This window comes from Anomalospiza imberbis, chromosome 1 (assembly GCF_031753505.1).
Source record: "Anomalospiza imberbis isolate Cuckoo-Finch-1a 21T00152 chromosome 1, ASM3175350v1, whole genome shotgun sequence".
NCBI lineage: Eukaryota > Metazoa > Chordata > Aves > Passeriformes > Viduidae > Anomalospiza > Anomalospiza imberbis.
The window spans coordinates 109,953,439-109,981,230 of record NC_089681.1 but is presented as its reverse complement, the minus strand read 5'-3'; the positions used below and the strand labels follow the sequence as shown (position 1 = coordinate 109,981,230).

The 27,792-nt window shown below is 43.0% G+C and overlaps 1 protein-coding gene across 2 annotated transcripts in view; it reads left to right on the top strand.

Moving 5' to 3' along the window:
* The first annotated feature begins 7,595 nt into the window (after window positions 1-7,595).
* Window positions 7,596-27,792, top strand: part of POMGNT2 (protein O-linked mannose N-acetylglucosaminyltransferase 2 (beta 1,4-)) — a 31,313-nt gene continuing 11,116 nt past the window's right edge. The window contains exon 1 of one of the 2 annotated variants that reach the window (XM_068205614.1): window positions 7,596-7,765. The gene's annotated coding sequence lies outside the window, so the exon portion shown is untranslated. The remainder of the gene's footprint in view (window positions 7,766-27,792) is intronic. The other variant, XM_068205649.1, reaches the window with a different exon arrangement.

Below are 27,792 nucleotides of genomic sequence, written 5' to 3'. Positions count from 1 at the left end.
AAAAAAGGAAAAGGAAAAGGAAAAAAGGAAAAGGAAAAGGAAAAGGAAAAGGAAAAGGAAAAGGGAAGGGGAAAAAAGACCACCTGTGTTGCTCTCGCCCTGGAGAGTTCTTTTCCATCCTATGTATAAATTCTCCAGCAAATAGACAGATGCTGAATTCATGTTACATCCTTGAGGCCCTTTGTTCCCAGACAAGTGGAGCATTATTCTTTGCCTTGATTTCATTTATTTTGCTGTGCTAGGTAAAAACTGAGCTCATAGGAACATACTTCCTGGGGCAGACAGAATCCAGCAAAGGAGCCAGGTTTATTACCTGGCCTGGCTCTTCCAATTCACTTCTCTGGTACCTAGGGCTGCTGTCAAGGAGGGCAAGGTTCTAGTTAAGTTGTGAGAAAATTCACTGAGACCAAACATTCCCACTTGAAAACAATGCCACACAAGGATTGGTAGTTGGCATTGCCTTCTGGCTGGCCTGGAACAGGATCATCCTGAAAAGCAGGACAACCAGTTTCCATTCTCTGTCACAGTCTGGCCCTCAGAGGAAAAGATAAAGAGAGCATTTGCTCTCACTGAGAAGAAAGATCTGAACCTTTTCAGGCAGGAGCCAGCTAGTCCAGGCTCCTCTGCAGTGGGAGAAGGGTGGAATGACGACCACTTCCCCCGGTAGTGGGCAGTGCGGTTTATGGAGTAGAGGAATCATTGTATGTCATCCCCACTCAGATTTGAAACTACAATGGTTGTGCATGCATACAAAAACAAATTGCTGAAAATGAAAGCAATTGTCCTGAAGGAAGACTGGGGTGCAAAGCAAGGATTTCTTAGCATTAGGCTTGATGTTGCCCATTGTTCTGCAGGATGGACACGGCTCTCAAGCTGCAGTCTTGGGAGGAGGTATAATGCCTCCTTGTTTCATATCTGTGTGTCATTAAATGAAGGTGACGAAAGTTAGGCTATGCTACACTGGGGCAAAGCTCACATCTTACAAAAAGCAGACACTTTAGAGAGCAAGAGGGTGGACTGTTCAACCATCAAGTGAAGCAGGGATAGTTATCTTCTATGTCCAGACCTGACACTTTTCCTTTGGAGGTGTAACACATAAAACTGATTCCTTTCCTGTAAAACCACTTCCTAAAACAGGATATGCACTGCCAAAACCTTATGTGAACGAAAGGCATCATATCTCATTACAGGTGCAGAAGGGATCCAGGGAGTGAGGATGACCTGTGACATAAGCAGTCTTAAAAAAAAAAAAAAAAGAAAAAAAATCCCTCCCTCAGTAGTAATGACAATAATCTCTCAGGATTTCAGCAAGGTGACTTGGAAGACATGGCTGAAGAGAGGATCTCCAAAGGACTGCTCATCTTGGTGAATTTCAGGTGTCAGTTTAAACTTCAGCATCCAAGCTAACCAGTGATAAACTAGGCATCCCAAAATATATTCTAGCCGCAAGCTACCAGATATTTTTCAGAGAGTTACAGATGGATACTTGGGAGCCACAACACACACTTAAAAAAAAAAAGGAAAGCAAATATTCTGCTAACCACAAGTTGACACAAAGAACTGTTAAAAATCCTGTCCCCGAAGAGCTCATGAATAAAGGAAAGAAGCTCTTTGAAAAGAGAGACAGAGTGTGTGAAAGTCGAGGTGAACCACATCTTTATTTGTTATCACCAGCCTGAAGAGTTAAACGCTCTTTTATTTTGTTACAAACACTTACATGTAGAAAAAAAGGAAACGATTCCTCTGTGAAGACTTTGTTTTGTTATTTTATTAAAGAACAAATTCTTTTTCATGTTACCATTTGCTGGTGTTAGTTTTGTTTCTCAAACAGAAGCAGGGGAGCCCTGTGGTACTGAAACCCAGTTGATACTAGGTACTTATAGCAGTAACATGTAGATGGTATTTTATTCAATTTACAAAATCAGGTGCTTAAAGCTTTGCAAAGGCAGATCTGCAGCTTTAATGCATCCCCTTGTGACAATGGGCTGGAATCAGCCTTTATACATGCATAGTTTACAGGGAGAGGCAGAAGGAATAGATGGGGCATATTAATCAAAAACAAAAAAGGGAATTGATAAATTATAACTAACGATATACGAAAGGTAAGGTAAGACTAGATGTATCAAGCCAAGTCAAAGACCAAAATTTATGTAGTCACAGTTTAGTGAATACACAGAGACATTGCACATTTTCAGTCATGTCTCTTACCAACAGTAATTCTCATGGAAGCAGGACACAGCCCTCTGTTTGAGGAATTCCTGCAAGGAAGGGTGGGAAAATGAAATAAGTTGTGGTGACAGGAGGCTCTCTTTATGCAGAACAGCAGGTGTGAGAGGGGAGGTCAGAGCACACAGGGCTGGAAAAGAAAGAGGCAAGAACATCATCAAATATGGGAGTCATTCTCAATGAACAGGGATGCCAGGCACTGAAGTTGGAGGATGTGTAATGACAAGACATGTCTAACAGGTCTCATAAACATCCTGTGTAGAAGAAAAGTGATTAAATGGATTGCATTCCCCCTGCATCTAGAGCCCTCTCATGCCCTGCCACAGTGGCAACAGCCAGCATTGTTCCTGCCACTTCCAAAAATGCCTCTGGGTGGGACGTTGCTCAGTGCAGAAGGGAACTGGTCTCTTACAACCTGTGTAATGTTTCTCATGGATTCTGGGCCCATGCTCTCCTACTTTCTGCTGGACAGTTCTTCACCTCAGCAGTTAAAATACGTGACAGTGCTGTCACCTTCAACAAGCAGACTACAGAACACCACAGATAGCAGAGCACCATCAATTCAGTTGTTGAGTGACACAAGGTACTAAGAGTGATGAATCTTTCCTACATGGACGAGAAATGATTGATTTGAATAATCGCCCGAGAATATTCACATGACACTCGAACAGTCGCTGTCATGATTACCAATGTCTCTCTTCCTCACAGCAAGTCTATAATTGGCAGAAGTGTCTTAGATAAATTATACAGCAACAAGATTTTCACACTTTCCCGGTTTTGGATAGTTGCTAATATTTCATGAGACAGTCATTTTGTCATATAAGGGAGCTTTTGGCACATCTGTTGATGCCAACTGCCATTGGATTTCTCCATTTTCCTGTCCTTTTTATTCATTGTTACTAGTACCCACCTATTCCTTTTTTGCATTGTGGAGATTTACATTTAGTTGAATTTAGATTAGTGCAAGTCTTTTTCTATATTTAACAGAAACATCTACTTCAACTAGACGAATGGATTTCCTGTTTTAAGGAAAATTTCCTTATTGCTTAATAGTTTACCATGTTGTTAAATAAGTGAATGGCTAAATAAATCAGGTGTTTGCTTATCTAACTGTCCTGCATTCCAAACCAAGCAGACTACTCCAAAAACCAAGCAGAAACTGTTACCACTCTAGGAGGAGCTAGGAAAAAGCTATTCTCTCCATTGCTTTGCTGTCATGCTAATGTGGATTGCCACGTGCTGCTCACTTCTGTGCTCAGTGGGATCCCACAGCTAGCAGCAGAAGCAGGGGTTGGTGCCCTGCTTGTCGGACTGGGAAGTCTTCTTGTTCTCTTAGCATCACCATGAAACTAGTGGATAGTTTTAACTGTCATCCTTAGAAGCCTTTTTTTTTTTTTTGGTCCCTCTTTGTATAGAATAGACATGTTTGTTCCCCTGTTTAACAGCACATGTGCTCATTTCACCTCATTTTACCTGCCACAAGATAAATAAAACCTTAACCTTCTTTGGCAACACCATCAATTACCCAACCCTTGGGCTTAAGGAGTAAAACACTGGGATCAGAGTTGTGCTCTCAGAACACCCAGTGTCCTCACCGCCTCATAGGCACGAGTCAGTTCAGTGGCAGCATTGCTCAGCAGCAGATTTATTTCTTTTTTTACTCCTGCATGTGTTCGACATCAGTCTGTGAAAAATTGCTACTAGAGGGCAGATACTGATCATGATACAGCTATTACTGGCTGCCAGGTACTGCAGAGATTGGGGTCACTGCTTGCTTTTTCCAAAATAGAGACAGTTTAATGAAATCTTGCTCTTTGGTGGCAAGAAAGCATTTATCCCTCTAAACAAATTCACAGTCCTGAGGTAAAATGACATGAAGATGTATAATTTCTTTAGTGAATTAAATGAATTTGTAAGAGAGGTTTGAGGCATACAGTACTTTCAAAGTCCCTCATTCAGCTCTCTCTGCTGCCTGCATTTAGCATATGCTGAGCGGATGTGCAGAGAGTTCCATGGTGCCTTCAGTCCCAAATGTCTTCACTGATGTTTTTGGCTGAAACAGTTTTCCTTGGCAGGATGATTAGGCAGCAGCACACTCCACGGATGTTGCTTATTACCTCTTACAAGACTGGAATCACTGGTGCTCATCCAGTTTTACATACTGGCTGGCTGGCCCACAGGCTCTGCTGAGCTGCTATACCTCATGCAGACTGCTACATCCCTTGGGGTTGTGTGTCCCACTACCCGCACCAAATGCATTTCACAAAGCTGACATTTAAAAAAATCTGAGTGGCTAAATCCCAGCAAGATTCCAGTAGATCCTTCTTTCTGTCCTCCTGAGGAAAGGACAAGAGCACAAGTGCTCACAATTTGTACAGCACACAGAGGTAGTGAAAAGCAAGCGAGAGCAGAGGCATTAGGTAAATGGCCAAAAAAGCTGAGGCAGCCTCACACAGAAACACACAACAAAGAAGCCAGTAGATCTAGTTGACTTCAGCTGAGGAAGGCTTGGAATGCTGCAGTCCCGTGTGTTGAGGTTCATGAGCAGGCACATCAGTGACTCTTGCTGGGTGGAGTCAGCTTCCAGGACCCAACCCTCTGGCATTTTCTCATTCAAAGAGGCTGTACATACAGAGGGAGCTATAGTACAGGTATAGAAGGTGGTGTGTGGAGAGGATGTATAGAAACATCCCAATGTTTGCTTCAGGTTGGAGATACAGCTCTGTCTATTGAACTGTAAAGGGTGACTTAGCTGTTCTAGCTCCCAGTGTGAGCCTGTCCTCTGCCTGTGTCTGTAAAAGCTGATTTATTCCCTGAATGAAGTGATTTGGGCAATGTAACTGTGTGACACTACATTGAAGCTCAAGTTCAGGCCAGGCAGGGTCTTCTTATAGATCCTATATTGTATCCACCAGCCTTGTGCAGATGTCTTGAGCAACCTGAACTGTCCAAAATTGCACTAGGCACCTGTGCCTGGCCACCTGAAGGGGCTGTCTCTGCCATTAGCATGTTCACACTGCTTCCAGTAGGTGTCCCCTGGAAAACCTTGCATTAAGGAAAACGCATCCCTGCCCCATACAGACAATGTGCTTAAACAGATGTGTGTGTAAGAACTACAAAGTTCTTACTCTAGGAATAACAAATGAACTGGTTTGCATGAAAAGTTTATCCGATTATGCTCTTTTTCCATTGCAGGTTATTCTGAAGCAGACATGACAGTAAATTACCACAACCCTATGAATATTTCATAGAAACACATTTCAGCTTATGGGTGGTTTTTTTTTTCTTGAACGATTATGTCTGTGTCTTCAGCCATTCATCGTCTGTGATACGTGACTGGCCACTGGATTCAAATTACTGTAGTGTCTGGCTTTTGACTGGTTCATTAAATATTTCATTACAAGGAGGAAAAGTAGCACTGCAGATGACATTTACGTGAATATGCAAACAGGTATTTGTGAAATCTTAGTCAGGATTTCTACTCACAAACACTTTGGGAAGATTAATAGGTATCTCTAAACATTGTTGAAATAATGACTTTTAATTCCAGTGAAAATTCCAATGAAATAATGAAAATTATGACGATAATGATTATTTGGTACTGTTGCTCTAGTTAAAGGGATGTGGGTCCAGCATTCTGAAGTCTGTCCAAGACTGGACTATAACTCAGAAACTTAATGAGATGCAGAGTAGATGGTATCTCTTGCAATGGAGTTCATTAGTGTAATAGTTCTTGAGCAAACTGAAAAACAAATCTCAGAAGCCTGACATTTGCCTTGTCAGTCCATGGGAGCTCAACAGTAGAATTCACAGAGACTGTAACGAAATTAAATTTTAAGTAGCAACAAGCATTCCTGAAAACCCTCAATTCTTGTGTGTATCTCTTGTAACACAAATTAATTCTTCAGATTATTAGCTACAAAATCTGTAAGGTAGAAAAAGGAGGCTGGAGGAAGGAGCACTAAGCATTTAGGTTTGATTTCCCCCTAATGTTTATCAGCTTTTCAGAAGCAAACTTTTCAATGGTTAGACTTTTATATTAAATTCCTGCATGCATGTTTAGCAGTCCTGTCACTCTGGGAGCATTTAGCTATGCATACAAACACCAGCTAATGGGAAAGATGCTACCAAACCTCTATCTGTCCTTCCCATTGAGTGAGAGCTCTGTATGGGTTTGGAAATTGGAAGCTTCAATGGGAAACAAAAGCCTCAGTGAAGTGAATGACAAAAGCCCCATTGGCTTTGGGAGAGGCTGGGAGCAGAGGGGCTATTGCACGCTCCACCTGCTCAGGTGAGCCAAGCTCTTGTTGCAGGCTTAGCATGTTCTCAGTGGTTTTCTCAAGCTGTAATGGTCTCTGGGTTGCTCTGGTGAAGCCTGACCAGAGAAAACACCACCATGTGCGTGTGACCTCCCACCACTGTCACAATTTCCCTGGTGGGAAGGAACCTTCCTCCACTAAGGATGCAGGTGCCTGTGATCTGTCAGGTTTTCCTGGTGGATTTGGAGCTGTGTACTCATCGTAAGGATGGCTGCCCTCTGCTTTAGTACCTCTTTCTGAGTGGAAGAGGGCAAGGAGTGTGGGCAGTAAGAAGCCTGGCGGGCAGGGGGAGCAGAGGATGAGAAAGGGACCCAGAGCGACAGGGGTAGGACGGTGTGGGGAGGTGATGGGAGGTACAGCATAAGAAAAGGCTCAGGGGAGACTTCATTGCTCTTTACAACCACCTGAAGGGAGGTTGCAGTGAGGCGGAGGCAGGTCTCTTCTGCCATGCCTAGCATGAGAGGACTAAAGGAAATGGCTTTAAGCTGAGACCGGGGAGAGTCATACAAGCTATTAGAAACAAATGTTTCACTGTTAGGGTGGTCAGGCATTGGAAGAGGTTGCCCAGGGGTGTGTTGAAGTCACCATCTCTGGAGGAGTTCAAGAGACACTTGGACCTGGTGCTGGGTGAAGTGGTTTAGGGGTTACAGCGGTAGTGCTGGGTGGACACTTGAACTGGATGATATGAAAGGTCTCTCCCAGCCTTGATGATTCGATGATTCTGTGGAGGCTGAGGGAGATTTGGGAGAAAGACGAGGAGCTGAAGGTGGGCAATGCAGACGGCTGGGAAAAGCAGAGGGCTCTAGAAAACTCATCGGCCGAGGAGGCAAGGGCTAGGCGGGCCGGGAAGAGAGCCGGGAGGGGAACCCGCCGGGCTGCGGTGGGAGCAGGGGTGGGAGCTGGCACCGGGTGCATGGTGTGCGCGGAACAGCCCCGAGCAGGGCCGGGGGCAGGCTGTGCGCTGAACGCGAGGCCAGGAGCGGGGCCAGGCTGTGCGCTGAGCGCCCAAGCAGGACGGCCGCGCTCAGGGCCCCGCCAACTGCAGCCTCCACAATGCCCTTGGCCCACAGCGGGCATGCGCGGCCGCCGCCTGCCAGGCCCACCCGCCCCGTTCCCGCCCCGTTCCCGCCCGCCGCCGGGCGGGGACACCGTGAGCGAGGAGGTGGCGGGGGCGGCGGGGCCGGGCCGGGCCGAGGGGCGGTCGCTGCCGCGGGCGGCAGGTGAGGCGGCGCGGGGCAGGGGCCGGCCCGGGCCCCCGGAGGGGGCGGTTCGTGGGGGGTGGCGGTGGCTGTCGCTTTTTTCCCGAAGGGAGAGCGGGTGATGAGGAAGCGGGGGGAGCGGGGCCACGTCCCTCGTGGTCGGCGGCGACCCCACGGCGGGGAGGCGGACGAGCCAGGGAACCCTCCCGGAGCGGGACTGGCGCCGCGGCCGTGGACACCTCTGCACAGCCGGGTAGCGAGAGCGCTCCGGCCCGACAGCCCGCGGTGAGGCTGAGCGGTGCAGGCAGCTGCTCAGTTCCAACTCTGATAACCTCCCCAGAGGTCAAAGGCGCTGCAGGTTTGAAGCCTACTGGGGCGGGTAAAGATGTAATTATGTTCTCCTGACAGTTTTCCTTGATGGCTGAGTGCCTTGGGATACCACCCCCCTAGCCCCCCGACACCTGTCTTCGGCTTTGAAAGCTTAGCAATGAATTTGCGAGTTTGGCCCCGGTGGATACGGATGCCGGGTTTATCACACCCTGCACCTTTTTAATTATTGCGTGCTGACTAAGCATGGTGTAAAAGTTTCTTTTGCCTGTGTCAGCTCTGGAGGCATTGCACACGCATGTTCCGAGGGTGGGCTCACTGGTGTCTGCTGGGTTCCCTTGCTTCCTTCCAGCCCCCCTCAATTAACCCAGTGTTCAAATGGGCTATGAAGATAAAGGCTTCGTGTTTAGAAAAATAAATAATTTGGAGAGGCACACTGTCCTCAGGTGATGAGAATAAGGACTGTATCTGAACAACTGCTCAAGCCAAGGGTATGTATCAGTGTTTTCACCCCAGTGCCGTAGTTGGGTAACTGTAGACAAATGCTGACTTTTAAACGGTGACTGCTGACTGTGGTAATAAAACAGAAACAGCTCCTTTTAAGAGCTACCTCAAAACGCTTCAACTGATTGATTGGCTTGTTAGCTCAAGCCTTGACTTAGATGGAAACCAAAAGAGCTCTTATTCTCTGCAAGGACGTTCTCCCTGAAACAAATCTGACTTATGCTAAACACATCAGCTGTAAGACAGGGTGTTTATTTTGCAATGTCATTTTCAAAACCGTGGTAGATACCAAATGTGTGAACTAGATACAGGAAAGCTGCCTTGCAGTCTGCTTTTCTGCCAGAGTGCATTTTGAACGGTTTATGATTGCAAGGTGGCAGTTTTACTTGGAGTCTCACTTTTGTGTTTTAATTAGCTGTCATCAAAGCTGGAGTTCAGTTTCAAACACTTGTGAAGTGTGCCATGAACATGCACTCTGGATGCCTGGGTAATGTTTTGGAACTAGTTACTTAGAGCCCACTCTCTATTAAGCAATGTGCAAAATGGACTGACTATATGGAAATCTCTTTCCAGCTAAATTTCCCATCTCCTGAGTTGCATCTCATTGTGAACTTACTGAGGCTTGCTTCAATCATCTGGAAATTGAATATTCTCATTCCCCATTCTCTCACCCCTTTTCTCTTAAAAATTGTTGCTTTAAAGTGTTCCATAAGTGCTGTGGGTTTAAATGGTTCCCTATGACGTTAAGCCACATTCAGTTGCTGCTCCTCAGAGTTTTTAATGTATCTGGTCTGTGGTCTAACATAGCAAGGTCTTTAGGACGTGTTTTAAAACAGAGACTTAGAGATCTTCCATGACTAAAACTATCAAATTATCAGAGGCCATAAATGACTTCTCAGCAGAAGAAACTGCTTTCTATTTAAAATGGCTTTTCCCGTCAGGGTGTATCTAGGCTATGAAGGAGTGGATTTTTCTAGGAAGTAGTGGGAGGCAGGAAGAGTCATGAAAAAGAAGGTGGCGCAAAGGAGAGCATTGAATTACAGAGCCAGAACCAGATCAGAGATCCTTAGCTATGCAGATAAAATTTCTTCAAAAGGACAAAGAGTCTTCTCACACTGTGGGACAGTATTTTCTCAGGTTGTGTTCCAGTGTGGTTACAGAATTCAGTGTTGAAATTTGCATTGAGAGGTAGAGTAGGTCTGTGGGTCCACAAAGGTCAGGAAGAGTGAGCTAGGAAGGATCAGTGGAGTTTTAGGGAAGATGAGTGATGCTTCCCTGTTTTGCTGGCTGCCTTCCTGGGGAAGCCAGCGGCTGTCCCTGAGGGACTTTGCACCATTGGCACAGAGCACTGACTGAGGGTTAGCATTTGTTGGTGATTCTGCTGTGCTGGATGAAGACATGACATGGGACCCTCTTCCTTCTCCTTTTAGGTCTTCCCCACTTCCCTTCACCTCTGTGGTAGAACGTGTTCCCTTCTTCTCCATCAGCACACCGCCTGCTCTGACACCACTTTGCCACCTTTCCTACACAGCTGCCTCTCCCTGTCCTGGAAGCCAAGTGGTAGGTGTGAGGGGCTGGAAGAAAGCAGGTTTCTTTCCTTGCCATCCAAGTATGCAGATTCTGCCTGGTGGCACGGGCAGGGGAGAGAGGGCCACTCACACCTGGTCATGCCAGACAGCGCCCGGCTCCGCCTGCGTTTGGCACAAGCTGTGAGCGGGGCATTGAGCTCAGCACGGGGGAGGCTCAGCTGTGGGTGTTCAAAGCCAATTACTGGACGCAGTCTATGTATGACAAGCTTCAGTTTCATTAGCTGCCTCCCAGGAGTATCGAGCTGTGCGGCTCACCTTTGCAGAGATCAGAGTCTCCTCTGTGATGTTATTAGGTGTTTTTAAAAATAGCTTCATCAATCCACTTTAAAAGAGCTGGTCTGCTCTGATAACAGTGCCTGCTGCTGCTTTTCCAGATAAGGAACTTGTCACTTTTCCTGCTGTCATGCATGCAGCTTCTGCCCTATTTAGAATACAGTATAAAAAAAGACTAGAAAATAACCACCAGTCTTGAGTAAAGATTTATATGTTTAGTTTAGTAACAACTGAACACTCCTTATTTAATTGCTTTGGACAGTATTGGCTTATGAGGAAGTTAGGATCAAGCTAAATGCAGAGTTGAAGATAACAACTCAATAATAATATCAGTGTCTTGAGGAAATCTTCATGATAATGTCTCTTATATAACAAAATGACAACAGGCCAAAGATATCTAGATATCTTTTTTTTTTTTTTCCTTTCTGTCCCAGTTAGAAATTCATTAGCTTTAAAAAGAATCTGAAATGCTAAGTTGTTCATGTATGTATATCATCTATACAATGGTGGAAAGGAGCCAGATGAAATAGCGTAGAAACAATTTCAGTCTCTTTTGGGGGTCTGAAAAGAAGTTCCCGGCAGTATCATGAGGAAATTGCAATTGCAGGACATACCTAGTAATTCATTCTATAATGGTGTATGCAGGAGCAGTGTTCTAATTTACACATTTCTTTGATGTTTTGTGAGCAGATGGCATTTTTAAAAAGGTCTATTAATTCTGTGGGAATTTGATAATGCCTAATTGCTGGGGGATCAGAAAAGAGTAGTAGTCAAAGTGAGGCTCCTGGCTTCTCTGCTCTCAAAAGGGAGACAGCCCTCTGCAGCCTCATTTTTAAGCTATTATCCTTTTAGAAATCCTTGCTTAAGAATATTCACCAGTGCCCTCTGCATAAATTTGGAACTGCTGATTGGTCTTCATTAATTGGACTGTTCTCCATGAACCAGATACTTGTTATTACAGGTAAAAAGTACTGGGGTGATTACGGCTTATTGTGGGACACTTTACTCTTTCCCTCTTTCTCACTTGTTTCATGGTTCCTTTTCTTTTATTTTAACTTTTTCTGTTTCTGCCTCTTTCATCACACCTTTGACTTGGTTTGTGTACTTCAGGCACCTGCCTAAAGTGTTTGCAGCAAAGGACCTAAGTACCTTTTTGCACTGTGACATCGAAGGATCACATTTTGAAATTACAACTTTTCCTTTGAACAAGAAGAAGAAAAGGTTCCTGGTTGCTATGGTGATGAGCACTATATAAATGCCTATAAATAAATAAAGTAAACAGCTGATTCATGGACTTTGATTTGCACTATTTTTTGCTTTTCTAATGAGATATAATTAAATACCTGAATGGGAGGAAGTGACTTTCTATTAATTTTATTAAATACATGTTATGTCTTCTCTTTTACAGTATTTTGGCTAAGAACAGTTAAATAGTAAGATGTATATTTTTCTTTCTGTAGGAAGTTGTTGGTTTGAGAAATCATAGTCTAGTATTTATAGAAAAAACTTTCAGATACCAAAAGGCAGTCCAGTAAAAAGATAGTGTCCATTTTCAGTTTAATCAGAACATACATTTTGAGCTAAATGTTTATTTTTCTTATCTCTAAGAGACTGTTATAGCTGTTGCAACATTTAAGTTCCAGACAAAAGTGTCTGTAAATATAATTATGTTCTTCTGCAGTATTTGAAACCCCACTAGTGCACCACAACAAAACTTGAAAATGTCACTGAATTTTTCTTTTATGTCAAAATGACAAAGACACAGTGAAAAATCACATATTCCTTGTTGAAGTTCGAGGAGGAGGGGAGAATTGGCTTTTTCATAAGCTTTTTGTTCTCAGGTCTATGATGTAAAAGTAGCTTTCTCTCTGTGCTAAAGGTGATAATTATAATTATGAAATGGATTGGATAGAGACAATAAACAGCACTGGAGTAATCCCACACACAGGTGTTTCTCACTCAGGAAACGGGTGCACTTCGATTAACAGCAAAGGAGAGTCTATAATGGAAGGAGCTGTCCTTAGGGGAAGGAAAAAAGGTTTGTGTGATATACAGAACTACTCCTTGGTTAAAGGATCAATCTGGTTTCTTGGTGGAAACTGATTTTGCCACACTGGCCTGAAGAGAGATTACCTCAGCCCTCAGCTGTGGAGTGCAGCTTGTGCACTGACAGGGAGTAGATCTGTTTTCTACTACAGTCACAGCTTTGTATTCAAAGCAACTGTCAGATTTCCAAAGGACTTGGAGCACTATCCTGTCCTATTAAACAATGATAAAATAATGCCACATCCTTCACTGTCTTCCTTCCCTCTGTGCATTCAGATTTGTGTCTGCTTTACCAATTAAAAATGTATTTGACTAAATACCTTTTACTTCCAAGCATGGGTCGTTGGGAGGACAAGGACACGTGGTAGTTTTTTGCAGTTACTCACAACTACTTCTCACAGAGCAAAACATATCTGCACACAGAAGAAGGCAGGGACAGAACAGGAGCGAGGAATGGTGGCCCTGAGGCTCTCACTTGAGCAGTGACAGCCTGCTCCAGTTTGATTTACATTTCATAGGCCTGTCACTTTTGTCACAGCTGAGCTGCCGCTGTGGCCAGGCTGGTGGTGCTCACCTGAAGAACAGTGAGAGCATCAGTGAAATAGCCATAGAGCTGCTTCTGAACCTGGAGTTTTCTGCCATGGGACTGTGTTCATCTCTCAGAGGGTGGTGCAGTGTCCTGACCCCGACCCTGTGCCTGCCACAGCACTGTTTCATGTGGGCCTGAGGCTGGAGCAGGTTGTGCCTGCTGGAATGTGATTTGTACTTCACATGCATCAAAAGCAGTTTTACCTGGATTGAGGGTAGGTTTGGACAGTCAGTGTTTAACCCATGTGACTGACAGTGGACAAGGCAATCCAAGGTCTCTCCTAAAAGAGTTGCTGCAGAGACTGATGAGGTTTTTAGGCAGCCTGAACCCAAACAGCATCTGCTGCCTGCTGGAGCAACAGGGAGATGGAGAAGGTGACAAACAGGGAGTCTTGAATGTGTTTCAAGTTTGTAGCTACTCCCAGAACTAACCACATGGTTTTGGTGTTCCTGGAGACCAGGTTAGTGCTAGAGCAAGACCAGGCTCCAGAGTCATTGACAGAATTTTCTCAATTGAAAAGCAGCATTGTTAGTAGTACATACTGTCTTTAATGGAGAGTCATCTTTATTTAGAATTCTTTTCTTTGGAGAGGAGGGTGAAATATACATATAGATATTAATGACAGAACAAACTGTTGAGGACAAACTGGAGCTGTTGTGTATCTTCTTTTCTGGCATGGTTAGGAAAAAAGGTGAAACAGTGCATATACCAGAAATTTTTTTCCATTCCTCAGAAGCTCTGCTTATGTGTGGTTAGATTTTTCTTTTCTGTCAGAATTTTTTTAATAGATAGATATGATCCAGGACCATCTGGTGGAATTTGCTGTTGTCACATCTAGGTTTTCTGATGTATTGCCTGTCAAGTTATGTTGTATGTTCAGATGAATTTCTCATATGATCTGCTGACAGCTACTGACAGTCCTGAGATGGGAAGTTGGAAGCCTGAAGGGAAGAACAGAGGGGCAGAGCTAGCTTTAAAAATGTAGCTTTGATTGCTTTTGATTGGTGGGCTTTTATTTCTGGTCTTTATGGGTGACTTTTTTAGTGAAGAAAGGTGAATGAGTGAACTTTAAACCAAGTGTACCTAAACTACTGTGATTTTACTTGGAAGGTGTTGGAAGTCTGCCTATAGTTTTGTTGTTGATTTTATTTTTCTTTGACATTGGGCTCCTTAGTCTTTCTCAATCCTTAACTCTCCATCTGTAGACAATCTCACACCTACTTAAATTGCAGCCTTTTCTTCATCTTTTACTCCACAGTTCTTATCCAGTCCCTCTTTAGAAAGACCTCAAAATATTTTTGTATTTGTTAGGATACCATTAGGTATCCTAATAATCATAGTATCTCACTATGTTAATCCTAAATCCTAATACCATAATAATTCTGTAGTGAAATGAACTTAGATTTTTGGCAAATTCATATTAACCTTTGGAGACAGATCACATCTATAAAAGCAATAAGCAGCTCTGAAATAACTACAGTAATTCTTTTCTTGATGATATAATACTCAAATAATTAATTAAGATAGATGGTTTTTGATGTAGAGATCCACAATGCAATTGCATTTCCTCACACACTGACAAAGATAATGCTCTGCTTTGTAAACCAGAATCCAAATAAGCCATAAGCACTTCAGTTTTGTTCTTCATTTTTTTTCTGCCATAATTTGAAGCTCCAAGTAGCAATTATAGGCTGGTGACAAGATAAATTTCACAACCTGTTGTCATTCATCATTTTTCAATTGGCTAGATCAGAAAATAAGTGATTTGTGTTTGAACTTCAAAGATGTTTAGTTTATATACTTCTGGTAGAAAGCATATTACAGGTATTTCTGAATGGGTTGGGAGGAAGCCTGTTTGTAGAAAGAGGTGGGATTGCACTACAAAGGCACATCCAGGTGTGGCTCTGAACACAGTCTCGCCCCTTCTCTCTCAAAGCTGTCCTGGTTATACCAGGCCTCCTGCTCATTACATCCTGCCTAAGTGTTGATTAAGTTGGAAGTCACCCTTGAAAAGGAAAAAGCTTTCTTCCATGAGAATTTGGATCTTAAGATGACAGTCCCCAAGCTCAGGGGACTCTTGCTGAGGAAGAAGCTGGAAAGCATTTACTTGCCTCTGGTTACTCCTGTGAGTCCTTGATGCTGCTTTCTGGACTGGGGACTGCGAGTGCCCTCTGTGGCAGTCCAAGAGGGACATCCTATTAAGCTGACCAGGCCAGTAGAACCTGAATGTAGGGACCACTGTAGTGTACACCAGTCTTGTACCATACTTTTAAAGTATCAGATAAAAAGACTTGGAAATGATCCCACTCCTCTGACAGGGGAGGGACTGGGTATGCAAAAGTCAGTGTAAAGATGCAGCAGCTCTCCATGGTGGTGATCTGTGTTGGATGGAGCACTGTTCTCATACTGCTCAAGCATCAGCTCAGCTATTTTCAGAAGAAGTGAACTTTGAAAGAAACCCCATAGATGGAATATGGCCAAATCCTCTGCCTGTAACATGTTTGATAGCACTGCAGGGTGGCAAAGCTGGTCTTCAGTCCTTAAATGCATTAAATTAACTCTAGGCAAGCTTGCTGAGAAAAGGGTAATGAAGCGGGTCCTAAATGGGCTGTGTGCGCTCAAGCACATGCAGTGGGCTTAATGCTCTAGGCAGCATTCCCACAGGCACGTGGCTCTGGAGCAGCCAGGTCATGGAGCACACTGTGCTGTTTGTTAAATGTATTGCAGACCACAGGTGCAGCCGAAATCACTTAGCCAGGCATCAAAGAGAAAGTCAGGAGGGAGAGCAATCCCATCAGGAGAAACTTGTGAGAGGAGGTGGATGCAGTCTGGCGTAATGTTGGCTGTGGAGGATATGTTCCTGTCAGCACCCTCTCAGGACCTGCCTAGCCCACTGTAGGGAAAAATTCTGCTTCTGATAATTGAGATGAGGATCTCAACACACGGATTGTGTGGTTTCAGGCAGAGGCAGCATCTGAACAGGTCTGCAGCATGACTGATGTGCAGTCTTCATCTTTACTTCATATGATGAAGAGGTGGGAGGGTGGAGATTACTTGAAGCACCTGGATAGAGGCAGAACATAATTTTTCAGAGTTCCTTCGTCTGAAGGAGTACACAGCCCATATATAATTCAAAAACATGTTAAAAAATAGAGAGCTGTTGTCTTTAAAAATCAGTGAGCACCCAAGTCTGTTGGTTTAAAATCTTGGAATATGTCTAAAATGAACCAAGAAAGTGTGTATAAAAAGTACCAATAAAACTAAACCCTTCATAAATTCAGAATAATGTGTATTTTCCATATTTATGCTGAAATACCTGGAGCTGCACGTGGATTTATCCTTGTCAGTTCTTCTGAAATCACGTTTAATAGAGATGTTCTTTTCAGATGTGATCTGTAAACAAATTTGTTTGTTTCTTTTGCAGTAAATCTTGCTTCCCCCACTTTTTTTTTTTTTTTTTGCTTCTTCAAGCCTTTTCTTCCTTCTTCTGATTTAAACTTGATGATGTTATGCTATAGTTAAATTATCAGAGAGGGAGAGTGATATCAGTGTCCTCCACCTTGTAGTAAAAAAATCTATATTTTTGTTTTCTGCAGTGTATTGAGAGCAAGATAAACAAGCAGGGTGTTGCCATCCTTTATCACAGTCATAATGATGAATGCCATGTCCTGGAAAGTTTAAAGATGTGTAAGAATGCAAATCCTTGGCCCACAAGGGGATGTGTTCAAAAGTGCAGATCCAGCCAGGAGTTAAACACATCCTTAAATCTAAGCAGAAGCATTGCTTCCATTAGGTGCATATACCTGGCATCACGCTGTGTGGGGTAAGCAAAGCTCATTCTGTGAAAGGAGATTTGACTTGTTTTAGTGGCTTGAGGTGGGATAAGAAAATGAGCCTTTTCCTGTCCCCTTGAAGAGCAGTCTGAAGGCAGTGCAGGTTTAGCTGTTCTGTGTTACTGTCACACAACAGTGTCAACTGATGTCGATGGAAATGCTGATTGTTTGGTACCTTACAGGGCATCCCTCCACTTCTCCTCATGTTTTGCACTCTGCCCATGTCTGCTAACCATGAGCAGAGAGCCTTGTTTGTAGCAGGTGATACAGCGCCGCAGCACCTCAGCTTAGAAGGTGGAAGCACTAGAAGAGACTGAGGATGTTACATGGGAGTGCATGACTTTTCCTCCCTAGCAAACAGGGAAATATGTTTAAATTTTCAATAATTCATAACTCAGCCAGAAGGGCCAAGCATGTCCTGGGGGTGCATCAGAGACAGCATCACCAGCCGGGCAAGGGAGAGGATTGTCCTGCTCTGCTCTGCACTGGAGCAGCTTCACCTTGAGTGCTGAGGGCATTTTTGGAAGCCACAATGTAAAGAAGATATTTAACTATTAGAGAGTGTCCAGAGGAGGGCAACAAGGATGGTGAAGGGTCTGGAAGGGAAACCTGGTGAGGAGTGGCTGAGGTCACTGGAGCCTGAAGAAGAGGAGAATGAGGGGAGACCTCATTGTGGTCTTCAATATCCTCATGAGAGCAAAAGGATGGGCAGGTACAGATCTCTTAACTGTCAGGACCAGTGACAGGACCCGAGGAAATGGCATGAAACTGAGTCAGAGAACGTTTACTTTGGATATCAGGAAAAAGATTTTTCACCCAAATAGTGGCTGAGCTCACTGGAAGAGGCTCCCCAGGGAAGTGGTCACAGCACCAAGCCTGACAGAGTTCAAGAACCATTTGAACAATGCTCTGGGACATATGGTGATTCTTGAGATGTTCTACATGGGACCAGGAGTTGGACTCGATCCTAATGGGTCCCTTCCAACTTAGCATATTCTGTGATCTTTTCTCTGTCTGGTTCTTTTTCTGGTTGTCCTTTATTGGAAGTGCTCTCTTTGGCTCTGTTTTCTTTCCTCCCCTGTAGTTCGTTTTCCTGCCATGTTTCTTGCTTCTTGGTATTTGATGTCATGTGTGCTTTCTGAGGATGCAGTGTATTCTCTGCTCTGGTTGCTGTCCACATATTCCTTGTAGTGTGAAATCATCTGTCTTTCCTCATGGATTTGAGCTAGTTTTCTAAATGGGAGGTGATATATCGGTTTTGTGTACAGATGGAAATGTTTTTATTTGTTTTTTTTCGTACTGAATTAGATGTCATCCCACTTGCATCCTTGAGACTCTAAAAAAGAGATGGAGGCTGAGTTTTCCTGATGCACTGATTTACAGCATTGGTTTCACTGAATTACCACCAGCTGATCCAACAGCATTGCGGCTGGCACTGACATTCTCACATTCTTCTCCTGCGTTTTAAGTGATTTTGTTTACTTCATACAGTACAATGAGGTCTTGAGCTCATGACTGGAAATTTCTTGGTGTTTTATTGATAAATACAGATAGAAAAGATAATCTTCCTGTCTGTTCTTTTTTTTAATTTTTTTTCCCCCTAGAGCAGTCTTTGAAGGTTGCACCTTCTTCTGTTGTGCATCCTTTGTCCAAGTGTGTCTTTTTTTTGTTGTCTATTCCCCTCCTATTTGTTTCTTCTCTTCCTTCCCTTTATTTTAGTCCTAGGTCTTCTTTATTCTTTTGGGTTGTTTTGTTTAAATTTGAGAAGTAACACACCTAAGTTTAAGTATAGTTGGCTATTTGGAGTTAACTTGGAAGTTTTCCTTAAAACTGCCATGTAAGCAAAGAGCTCAGTAATTTGCCCCTTCATCTCTTCAAGATTTTCCAGTGTCAGCTGAAAAGTTTCACAAACTTTTGCCATCCTGCCTCCAGCTTTCATTGCCTTTTGACCATCTTATGTTCCAAAGCTTGCTTTGTCATACCTGTGAGAGGCTATGCTGCACAATTCTCACATCCAAACCAACTGATGTTTCCCTTTTCCACTGTAAAATGTTTCACCTTTTCCTTTCAAAACACACATGCGAGTGTTCTCCTCTCCTCTGGCCTTTGACTCTGCCTTATAAAACTGCAGCCGAGATCTAGGTACTCACTGGCAGCTGGACTTCTCTGCTCAGTTGCATCCAGGAGCCCCTTCTTCAGCTGCTGAATGTTCTGAAGGCCCCATGTGCATAAAAAGGGGATAAGGGCTCATTTTGATATTAAATAAGGATTTCTTGGTTCTTGTGTGGAGGTGGCATATATGGAGCTTGGGATTAAAGATGAGAAGAATAAGAGTTTATTTGATAACAGAAGGGGTTTCTCGTATTTCTGAAAAATGGCTTTTGTACCACGCAGCTTACTTGCCTAAGTTCAGCTGAGAAAATGTTGTTCTCAGTGAAAACAGATCATGTGTTTTCAATTGCAAAGATTTCTTTGTATATGGTGTTAATTGCCTTTCCATATTTTTACTGTTTTACCTTAACAATTTGATTATACATGTATTTTTGATCTCAGGAGACTGTGGGTGTGATACAATCTCTGTTTAAAACTGTTACCATGTAATTAGCAGGAAAAGATGTCTGATCTGCTGGCTTCTTTACTGCTCAAGAAGCAAAGAGCAGCTGATTTGCAGGATTTGAGTCCTTGACTGGAAGTCCTTGTTGTGTAAATTTGGCGTAGGCTACTTCTGTTTCAGAGAATCGGTTCTTTCTTCAGCTTGGAGTTGTGTATTAGGACCATGCTTTAATGACATCAAGAAATTATGATGGGTTTCCTGGTTATGCTCCATGAACCCCCTGTATGAAGTGGGCTTGCACACAGATCTTTCTTACTCATCTAGTTGTGTTCCTTGATTGTAAACCATAGTTTTTAAAGATTCCTCTTGTGAAGTCTTATAGCTAATGCTGAAAAGTAATCTTTGCTCTCCCTTCTCAGAGCTTCTAAAACAGACTGGGATGTTTCTGCTACATTCTTCTCAAAGCTATGCTGTGAGTTTTTAATATCTTTTGCTACTAAAAATTCACCCATTATGTTTTAGGGATCAGTTTTGCATACTCTTTGCTGAATAACGCTCTTGGCGGTTCAGTTCTCTTCACTGGTGTACTAATGTGAATGTTTTGTTCTAAGAGTGGTACTCAGCTGAGAGTTTAGACCTTGGTTTCTTTAAGCTCAGAGACTCATGTGCAGTTTTAAGCTTTATGTGACTTTTGAATCATAGGTGACCAACAAAATACTTAAGCACAGTCTATGTAACATACCTTGGAAACATCTTGAAAGAATTTGAAATCAACTGTCTCTGTCCCTTCTTCTGTCCCAGGGAAAAAAAACCCTTCTGATTTTGTGTGTAGGGACTGCACTCCCCCTACAGAAGAGGAATGCACTGTGTATTGTCAATTATTCCTTGGATGTGATGGGGTTTTGCATGTGCTTCTGGCAAGCAGTCAGATGTAGTTACGGAGTGACCCCAGTCCATCACATAGAACACTCACTGGTATGCCTTTGATGCATTGGAAATGAATGAGTTGTGATTTGTTTCATATCTTACTCTGCTGTTGTTTTTCCCTCTCTCAGCTGGCCACATGTGATGTAAATTGAGTGGGATGGTGGTGGACTGTGAATTGAAATCCCTTTGCACTGGAAAATTAGTTTCCCTGAGCAGATGAGGCTTTCATCTGTAGCTATGTGGACTAAAAGCTCTCTCCAGAAAGGTGTGTGACAGCACTTTCATGACCTCTTTTTTTGTACTGACTCAACCATATCATAAATTCACTTTTGTGAGCCAAACCAGACTCAGGCTGTTTCTGCTGTTGTCATTTATTTCAATTTTATTTTTAATATATTCCTGCTTACCTTTCACAACCGATAGGAGGAGTGGCAGGAGGGAAGAGGAGGAGCAGTGAAAAATAAAAAGGTTTACAAAGATTAATTCACTGTGTAATTTTCTCTTTTAGAAGGAGGGAGAGACACACCTGGGAAAATAGGTTATCAGACCTCTAAGCACACAGATGAAATACTGTCCTTTCTAGCTGACACTGTGGTGTTGCACTGAGGCAGTTCACTTACTCAGCACTAAAACTATACGACCAGATTCATTTTGAGGAGGCATGATGTGGTTTTCTCTGTGTGTCTGCATTTTTACTGCCTTTAGCTAAGTTAGGCCCTTGGTGCTTATCACTTTTTAATGATTTGTTCTTACCTCTGCTCCTTGCTTCTGGCTGTTTGTTCTTTACTACTTAGGTTGTTACTCATGTTCATGTAGAGAGCTGAGAGTTAATAGAAAATGAAGATTGGAGTTGCTCTCACCTTCCCTTCTCCTGTAAGGTTGCCTGGGACAGTTCCACACACATTTATATAAGGCTTTGCAGCATCTCGGCTTCTGACTCTCTTATGCTTGTGTCAAAGTATAAAGCTAAAGCTGGGAAGCTAGCAGCTCATTGAAATTACCATCTTTGGATTTATAAAATCACTGACTAATCATCTTTTAATGTGGGTATAAAGATAGAAGAAATATGTAGTCTCTGTCTTAATTGTAATATTTTATATGAATTTTGCAATAGTCATACATATGTATTATATACAAATATATATATACTTAGCACAGAGGTCACAAGGCAAGCTATTATACACAAAGTTCTCTAGTCCTTGCTTAATTTATGTGCATGTATTGTCCCACTGGAACACAGGACTCTTGTGTTGCATGCTTATTTTTAAGCCTTAAGTATATTAAATGAGACGAGGGTTTTTATTTTGGTGTTTAGTTTGGTTTCATCACCTCAATGGTAAAGAAATAGTGGTTATTTTGTGTAACTGTAAGTCACTCAGCAAGATGGTTGTTTCTTTGTCAGTCCTCAGTCCCTGACTTCTGTGCTTTCTCATTTTACATACTTGCTGCAGTAACACAGGTGCAGGTTTGGGTCTTCATAGTTGCAAGAGAAGCTTTTTTGTGCTGTAGCTTTAATCCCTTTGCCTGGAAGGAAAGGTTGGCTACCTCAGCAGATTGTTCCTGTCAGCTTCCAGGTTAGATTATAAGCACATCATTCTCCTCCAGAAGGGATGAAGCAGAATGAGCCAAGGCAGGAAGGTTGTAAATGTCCTCTGTCTCTGACCTCTCCAGACTTGGATAGGATTCACTGCCTAAGGCCAATACATATGTATATTTTAGTCTTGTCTTCAAGGTCACAAGACCTTCCTCTTTGAGGCTGCTGGGTGTGACAGCACTTATGTCCTTACAAAGGCTCATTTTGGGAGTGCTTCACTACTGCGAGGGTTCAGCCCTGCTCCAACCCTCCCTGTGCTAGGTGGCTTCTCTGGGGATGGCTGCATCAATGCCAGCAGAAGCCTACAGATGGAAAAGCACATCCTGATGTAGGAAGCTGTCTGGAGAGCCCTTGATGTCTTGAAATATTCTGTAAAGTAGCTGAAAGACCAGTCTATTCTTGGCTTTTCAAATATCAGCACGTGGATCCAGAGCTGTGCAAGATGAATAAGGGCAGATGTTTTTAACTGGAGTTGTCTTGTACAGCAGTTGGTTTATCGGGCTGATGTTGCTCTTCTCTCAGTGACAGTCAGGTTACACTTCAGTTACTTGAAGAGATTCTCATTGCCAAAGACTTGAGTCAGCATTTGATGCAACAGAGGCAGCAGATATTGCTGGTAGGAAGGAAGGGAACAGAAATGAGCTGCTGTGGCAGGGTTGGGTAAGGAATCTCCCATCATCGAAGGGCCAGGCTTCCACTCCAGACCCTTCACCATCCTTATTGCTCTCCCCTGGACACTCTCTAATAGTTAAATGTCTTCTTTACAGGTGAATTGCAACTGTGTCAGTAGTTTTGCAGGTGTTCCTCTTTGAACAGGTACTTCCTGCTTTGTCTCTGAAACTTTCACCTTCTTGTGTATATTGAATGTCATATCACTTATTTATCCACACAAGTGGGTCACAAGAAGGGCTTGTAAAGAAATGATACATTGATTTGTTGGTGGGAAAAAATGGGGCAAAAATTAACCACCTTGTTTTTTTATTACTATTCAGATAAATACAACAGCAAGTCTAATACAAAAATTTCCCATCAGGTCAGGCTTGGACTTCTTCCTCTTGCTGCTGTGCCCTTGATAAATATGCCTAAATTCAATAGTCTTTCCATGAATTTTCAAGCTGCTGAGGGCATGAAGAAGCTCTTCTTAGGTATTGAACTGTAAGTGGTAGCATATGACACCTGGAGGAGTTGAAATGGGCTTTTACAATTAATTCAGTGCATTCATCACACTTTCCCTGTTGTGTGTAGTGGTTCATGTTGAAGCCGAGAAAGATGATTCATTTGCTTGCTTCTTTCTCCTGTCAGTAGCAGCAGTAGCCCTCAGAGCAACAGTAAATGCCTGGCCTGCAGCCATGTATTACTACTTCTCTTCTGGGCCTTCTGATCATACTGTAATCAGATGAGGGACGAGGTAAGAATTCTTCTTTTCCATGGGGAAAATCAGACTGGGATTTTTAAGTACTAACCAAAACCCAGTTGTTAGGTTATTTGTTAATTGGCCAGCAGATATTTTTCAGTCTTATGGCTTATACTGTCAGGAAACACTGTCTTTTTTTTACCTCCTGTATAAGTTATTTTAAGATTTGTGAGACCTAATGCTTTGCTCTGAAATTTCATGTGACTCTCAACACCCCTGGGATATGCTCCCCACGCAGAACATGGATGTTTTGTGCTCCCTTAGCATCGGTCAAACAGGTTACACTACAGGGAGGGTATCCTGTGATAACTGTGCTTCTATCTGTTGTTAATATTACACTGCTGTCCTAGGAATGGGGTTGGGTTGTAAGCTGGCTGCATCCTTTAAAATGTGAGGATATGTTGTACAGGTGTGGCTGAAGGGGGCGTTGGAGGCAAAACTGTTTGCAATTATGGGACTCAAAATGGCAGTAAACCTTTTTATTTCCCCTGATTTGATTTAGATTCTCCTTTAGCTTGGCTCTGAACTATTTTCCTGTCATGCTGCTGTTCTAGCTACTTCCAGGCATTTGTCAGAGACTGGCTAATTGAAGCACATGCTCCAGCTTGGACCAAAAGTGCTGTTTTGATCAAGACTGTAGATGCTGTTACTGCTTCCTTGTGGAGTTCTTTCCATGAAGTACTAGGACTTTGGTTTGTAGGTTTAGATTTGCAAGGTTTTAAGAAAGCATAAAATCTCTGAACATAGAAAAAGTGGAAGTTTAGAACAAAAGCAGCTTCAGACAACAGTCCTATCATAGAATATTCTGAGTTGGAAGGCACCCATAAAGACCATCCAAGTCCTGGACCTCGATCCTTGAAGCCCTCCTTAATCCTACTTGTAAACTGAGCGGTTCTGGAACAGCTGCAGTCCACTTGCAAACCAGGTGCATAATCCAGTGAAGGCAGTTAAATTCTTGGACATCTTAAGCCCTGTCCTTTGGATACTTCTACACAATTGTTATCTGTTCGCCCCTATAGATCTGTCGAAGTTCCTTTCGGTGTTTTGTATTTCTGTTATGTCTCTTCCATACCTTGGCACCCCTAAGATGTTCACCTTCAGGTGATATTAACATCCTAATTTCCTAAGACATCTGTTGAGACTTGCTGGTTATGACTACCCTGTGTGTCTCAACAGACAGGAAAAGAGGCTCTCTTCCTTTTCCTCCAAAATTGCCAGGACAAGTAATTCTGACATGGCCTCCAACTTGAGGCTAAGTTGTGGGTCCAGGAGGGGTTTCCCAGGCATGCGGGAGGCCCCTGAACCTTCTGCACAGCAAGTGCAGTGGGAATAGAAGATGGGAGGAAAGTGTGTGGGGAGCAGAGCATGTCAGGCTTGTGGCTACTCCTCCAGCAGCTCTTTGAGAGCAACAGTGACGGAGCTGATGACTTATTCTTCTCTGTCCTTTACCATGTTTACTCTGTCACCTGTGGTCTTGGAGGCCCCAGCTTCTGTCTTGAGCCTGAAGGCCATGAATACAACCTTGGAATGCACAAGAGGTTTTGATGGTTGGTAGATTTTTGACAGGAAGATGCTCCCATATTAATGAATGCTGGTGTGGTGTATCCCACCAGATCAGTCATTTGTCTGTAAAATGAGAGATGTGTTTCTTCAGGTAAGGTTGTGGCTTAGTATTGAAGTGTCATCTGAGAGAGGGCAGATGATCTTCCTGCTGCCTGGGCAAAAGCAGTTAACAAATAGCAACTGTGGGAAGGGTGCAGAGCAGCCAGGGTGAGGCCGTACCCAGGGATCTCATAGGCGATGTTTTACCCTCGGTTTCTCATGTCAGTCTTGCTGAACATCATTGACTTACCAAACTGCTCTTATGAGCATGAATTATCTCAGATTCTCTTGCAGACACATTGGCACTAATTACATTTGCAGGTGCGCAGTTGGCAAAGCTGTAGGAGAGAGAATTGATTTATCTCTGTCACCCTGCTGACCTGTCATTACTGATGGCCAAATGGGAACTTGAAAGAGCACAAGTGACACCTAACTTGAATCAGAACAGCTACCAAAGCCATCTCCTGCCTTGGGAACTGGCAGGTGGCTCTCCCACACCTTTCTTCCCCACACACACTGCATACATGCAGGAGCAGGCCAGTGTGTCCCTGCAGTGCTGCTAGGGTGGTTCCTAATAGGGATGGAGGGGTTTATTAGAGTGAGTAGTTTAGTATATGGCAAGTTCAGATAGCAGGCAAGTATATGTTTTATATGTATAAAACATGCTCATATCTGAGAGGAGAATAAATATCTAAGAATTTGTCTGGTTGATGTCAAGACATGTAACCTAAGTGTGTGTGTGTGCGTGTAAAATATGTTTGATCATACTTAAACCTTTTTAAACCTAATATTTATTTAAAACTTGCATCCTACATCTCTTAAGCCTGGGAGCTTCTCATTCTTGAAGCACTTGAGCAAAGTAGGGTTTGGCCTCTGAGATATTCTTCAGAAAAATACCTTTTACCCAGTCAAAGTATATTCTTGCTTAGGAATTTTCAATATTTGGCTGAAGTCCTGGTTCTTTTGGCATGAGTTCTAATTTTAGCTTCTACAGAATCAAAATGTCATCCTCTCTGTGTGAAGTCCCAGTCTTGGTGTCCAGAACCAAATGCTTCCTTTGTGTGCTTTTTGTATTTATCAGTACAAAGACTTTTTTTGTTAGTTCAGGCATAATTTTTTTTGTGCTCTCAAACTGAAATGCACTTTTGGTTCAAAAGCACTGCAAGAGGAATAATTTCTTATAGAGAGTCCTTCTGGGACTATAAATAATAAATGCTGTGACTCAGAGTGATGCAGGCACCCCTGCAACATATATGTGCACTGCAAAGATTCAGTAAATAATTATTTACCTGCTCTTTGTCAGCCCTAAACCAAGAGGGATCTATTCAGACTTTCTTACTAGCTTGATGAGTTTTGTTTGTGCTGTACTGCTTTTTAGGAATTCTAAAATGTGGTGCTGTTTTTGAAGGCTGCAACTTCATGAGGGGTATTAAATATTCATCAGATTCTTAGTTCTGAGCCAAGATCTCCTATTCAAACTTTACCAGCTTGTAGTAGGTGCTGACTGTGAAGAGCATGGGACTGCCACCCTTAATGCCTTATAGTGCAATAGTAATGGACAGTTATTATTTCACAGTTGCTGGAATTATTAGATTATGGTTCCTCCCCCACCCCTTAATGATGTAGTTTTGTACTTTGTGGTGTGGCTAATTAACAAACAGGACCCTCTTCAGGACTGGGGTTAAACTCTCTATGCATTGTGATAAATTGTACCTAAGAAATCCATTAATATAACTCATTCCAGGGGTAGAGAAGAAGCTTATTCATAAATAGAAGACCAATCTGTATATGTTGTCCTTTCTTCTCCAGTAAAATAAAAGCTTGTCTAAGACAAAGAGACCAACATGGTGTGTGTAGGTTATCAGGGGTCCCACTGATAAAGTCACTAACCAAGATCTGTGGGGTCAGTGGAAAGGCTCCCGTTAGCATCAGTGGGAGGTAGGTCATGCTGTGGAGCTTTCTGATGTGCAGAAAACACAAAGTCAACATGTGTTTTCTCAAGTGAAGTCAGCTCCAAATCTTAACTCCACTCCTAGAGTTACAAAATTCACAGGAAAAATGTCAGACTTGTTCCACACAAGGCAACATCTTTGTATTCAGAGACACAACGGGACAATGAGATGTTTTTAAAAAGAGAAGGGTGACTTTGGATTTCCTTAGTCCCAATAGGACAGGCTGAGGACACTGGATGGGCTTGCTTCTCTTTTTTCTTTTCTATTATTTATTTCCCCCAGGCAGATGTGACTGACCAGTGTCTCTCTGAGATCCTCTCAGGACAGGCAGAGGGTCATGCTGTAGTTTGAAGTCCACCTTGAACATGTGGGAGGAGGTATTAGAGAACTTTTTTTCTTTTTCATCCTTCTTATTTTACCTGTAGGTTCTCAAAGGGAAAATCCTCACAGACAGATACTGAACAAGATGTGTCCTGCAAGTATACTATCAACACGTTTGCAAAGCCTCTTTTTATGTTTGCTTGTGATCTGCCTGCAGGAGTGTCCCTGCAGGGCTGGGGTCTCACTCCTGTGTTTAATGGTGTGACTTCATGCCATGAGCCTTTTGGAGGGCTATGATCTGCATGTAGATTCCATTGTGGGATAATGGAACTCAGTTCTATCTGGTTTGCCATCTTCGTGAAGCTGCTCAGCCCCCACAGGTTCAAGCTCTGCTGTGAAGGTTTGTGTAAGGCACTCACCTCCGTGAGCTTGTGTGCAGTAGGAGATTCTCTTACAAGCTCCTGGATAATTTCTGTGCCTTTGTGTTTAGGAATTGTTTCCACCATAAAACATAACTTTCATA